The 3,744-nt window shown below is 40.2% G+C and overlaps 1 non-coding gene across 1 annotated transcript; it reads right to left on the bottom strand.

The window, feature by feature from the left end:
* Nucleotides 1–1,358: 1,358 nt before the first annotated feature.
* Nucleotides 1,359–1,450, bottom strand: Trnay-gua. The gene is given in 2 exon segments: nt 1,359–1,394; nt 1,414–1,450. It is a non-coding gene; the product is annotated as a tRNA-Tyr (tRNA).
* Between the last annotated feature and the right edge of the window lie 2,294 nt (nt 1,451–3,744).

The following is a 3,744-nucleotide window of genomic DNA, read 5'->3' as shown; positions in this document are numbered from 1 at the left end:
AGTAAAACAAAGAGCCACCACGCACGTATTGCTCGAAATAAGGAGTTTTCGTCGATCTTTTCCGCTGTCCCGCAATGCTCTCCGCAACCCGCTACGATACCCAGAACTGTCAAGGCATCGGCGTGCAGGCGCAGTGGCGGCTTCTTCGTTGCGGAGGGCTCAGCGGAGGGAGAAACACGGTCAACGAAAACTCCTTATTGAAGCCTGCGCCATTTTGAAAAAAAAAAAAAATGACGATGCATCTTCACCTGTTTTATCTTAACTTTTATCTTAACAGCGCCTCCATAATCTTTGCCTGAGCGTCCGTACCCCCGAGCTCACCCTGCGTCATGTGGGGAGAACGTTAATTCCCCTCACCCACCCCCCCCCCCCCTCTCTTTTTTCCGAAATAAAATCCTGCAACACCACTGTAATCTGACTTTACACATAGACTGCATCTTAGAGCATATACTGATGAGCGAGAGGCATGAGATAAAAAAAAAAAAGAACGCGAAGTTCCTCCTAATTTGCGTTAAAAATCACTGTGAAAAATGAAAATCAAAATGATTTTAATCGTGATTTAAATGAGACTTGTTTTACCGTGATGACAAAAATCAATCCTTCTCTACAAAAATAATCCCGAAATATTTTTTATTTACCACTTGTCCATCCTTTGTTGCTTTCTGCGTGAAATTAAAATAAAAGGACCCTGAAGCAAGAACGACTTGTATCAGGCTGAACAGGAACACGAGGCAGTGGTCTTCTGGGGCCATCAAAATGCCCTGAGCTTTCTTTCTTCCATTCACTTTGTTCGTCAGGTACGACGTCTTATGGCACATAAATGGGGATGGGAAGGAAATCTACAAAAAAAAACTAGAAAAAGTAATGTCCTATATCAAGAAAATCTGAACGCGAAAGAAAAAGCAGATAAAGTTTCTTCGCTAACTAAAAGAAATCAAGCTATTTTTTTCCACTATGGCGGGGTTTATTCAATAAAAAGTCGTCTATTAAACTGTAGTTTTAATTTGCAGTAATCCTTTTTTTTCGGGTTGTTTTCAGTAACTAAACGGATGGATCAATTAGTCTGCCATATTGCGAAGTGTATCTTATTAGGAATAACTGTTTTATAGCTACACTGATTTTAAAAAAAGTTAACCTGGTGTAAATAAAATCTACATGATTTCTTCGATGCTTACAAAAATATCATTTGGTTCGCCCAGGTAAAAGCTGGATATGACTGGTAACACCACTGTGACAACAAAACATAAATGACAATAGTAGTGATGATGGGGCGAGCTGGTGTAAGTTTAAAATTTCTGTGAAAACTCCCAAGTATGCGAGAAAACAAATGGTAAAATGTTAAGCCTACAAAAGCACTTTCCGTCGAGCCGGATTCGAACCAGCGACCTATGTATTTCCACAGTTCTCACTACTATACAGTCCACCGCTCTACCAACTGAGCTATCGACGGACGCAAACGAGGGAAGCCTACATTTGAGCCCGATTCTGTGAAGAGGAAATGGTTTGTTTCAGTTGTGTTTTCAACTTCAGTTTTGCCATCCCAGATACCCCGATCAACCGGACAAACGACGCGGCCGCTCCCTTATTCCGATTTAAGTGTCTGTGCAGAAAGATATCTGTGCCCAACGCGGTGGAGATCTGGGAGGCTCTTTCGACGTACAGCGGGTAGCTCAACACGCTCAATCTTAGAAGTTCACGACCGAACAAACTCGATTGGTGGATTCTGATCAGGGTGTCGAACCGAAATTTTTATCGGTTCGGTTCCGGTTCGGGTTCACGGCTTTCGGTTCGGTTCCGGTTCAGTTCCGGGGAGCCAAAAATAACGGTTCAAACCGGTTCGAACCGGTTTGAACTGCTAAATTGAGAATATATTTTCCGCGTTCTTTTTGCAATATACCCTATTTCCGTTGTGAAACGATTAACTATATAGTTTCTCCGATCGTCCGTGCAATTTACTTTTGTTCTTAGGTACCAAAAATATTAAATTCAGTTATTTAATTTTGACGCAATAGAAGAAAAAATCTACATTAACATACATAACGTCGTGTTCATACGACTCAATATCTATTTGTTTACGAGTAAGATATATTTTGCCTGAATCAAAATGTTTAAGTACAAGAGTAAAGAGTTGAGCTTGTTGGTACATATCTGTAAATAGATCAGCTTCTAATTTAGGATTATACTGTATTTTCTTGTCCTTTGTTCGTGTTAAAGTAAAATTCTAAAGTTCAAGCTGATCTATTTACACGGTATAAAATGTTGTCGCGAAGTGTGGTAGGTCGTCTAAAATACCCGTGATTGGTACAACTTTGTGTGTCAGTATTAAAAGTGAAATCGTGTCATTGAACTAAGGAATTAATGACATCACATAAAAATATGAAATGAGCATGCACCTTGTGGCCATATATCATGAAATAAGGTTTCCGAAATACACTTCACAATATATATATATATATATATATATATATATATATATATATATATATATGATGACGACCCAAGTGAGCTTAAAGCAATGAAATTTTCGAAATGTAACAAAGTTTTAGGACTCCTTTCAGTCTATCTTTTATAGAAACACCGAGCGGCAATCCAATTGCCTGTTGTTCTAACTAAACATTGTTTACACTCAGCACCGCACGCATGCGACTAATCATGGAGCAAGGAGTAATTGCAATTGTTCACTCTAATATATACGCACCTTCGCACTCAGATCGAATCTGGCCCAAAATAGCGCTTGCCCAAGTGAACATTTTCTTATACAGAATAAGCTGGCATAGCCTGGCTGTTGAGGTTTGTTGTTGACAAGATGCCGGACAATTTAATTTGCAAATGAGCATCACCCTTGCTAATTGATGATTTTAACACGATAGCGTTAACGAGCTCATGTCGCAGAAAAACCGATGTCAGTGGCGTGACTGGAAAATCCTGATTGGTCGATAGGTTCATGACGTCAGAGCTACATACCCTAGCGCAAGAATTTCAAACAACCCACAATGCTTACGTGAAACGTGACATCACGCGTGGAATGAGGGTGATTAAGACATGATATGTAATGCGAAATAAAGGTCACCGTATGTTTCAAATGATTTCACTTTTGAAAGTAATTCCTTTGCCTTAAAGAAAAAATTAAAATATTTTAGGCAGGATTCGAACCCACAACCCTTTAGTTGCGAGTCAGACGCTTTTCACTAGGCCACGAGAGGCACTTTTTTTTTATTGCCTGCTTAGACAAGAACACAAACAGTCACATGGATAAAAACACATACAGGACGGACGGCCGACATGCATGAGGGTTAAAAATTTCTCATATTTTCTAGCACATTCAGAACTGACAAACAGTCAGGTGGCCACTTCGGCGTGGCATAAACTGAGTTCAGTCTGCGGACCGTTTCCACGAAATATATCCACACAGGACGTGCATCAACATCCGCGTGCCGCACAGCCATTCTGCTTTGCCAAATCGCGTGCAAACCCAAAACCATAATAAAATCAACAGGAGCTTCACCATCTTTGTCAACAGGAAGGAATCTAATGCCTTGGGGCGTTAACGGTAACTCTTTTTTGATAGTCCTCTGAAGGACATCCCAGAACAGAAGAGCGTCCCAGCAGTCTAAAAATACGTGCTCTATGGTCTCAGATTTCTTGCACAGAAAACAATGAACACCCCATGGAACAAAAATGTTTTTCTGCTCAAGCCAAACTTTCACAGGGAGGGTGTTTGTGTGTAAGTAAAATAAAAAGTTT

Source organism: Ixodes scapularis, unplaced genomic scaffold (genome assembly GCF_016920785.2).
Source record: "Ixodes scapularis isolate PalLabHiFi unplaced genomic scaffold, ASM1692078v2 PGA_scaffold4__175_contigs__length_147842914, whole genome shotgun sequence".
NCBI lineage: Eukaryota > Metazoa > Arthropoda > Arachnida > Ixodida > Ixodidae > Ixodes > Ixodes scapularis.
This window is presented reverse-complemented; position numbering and strand designations above follow the sequence as displayed.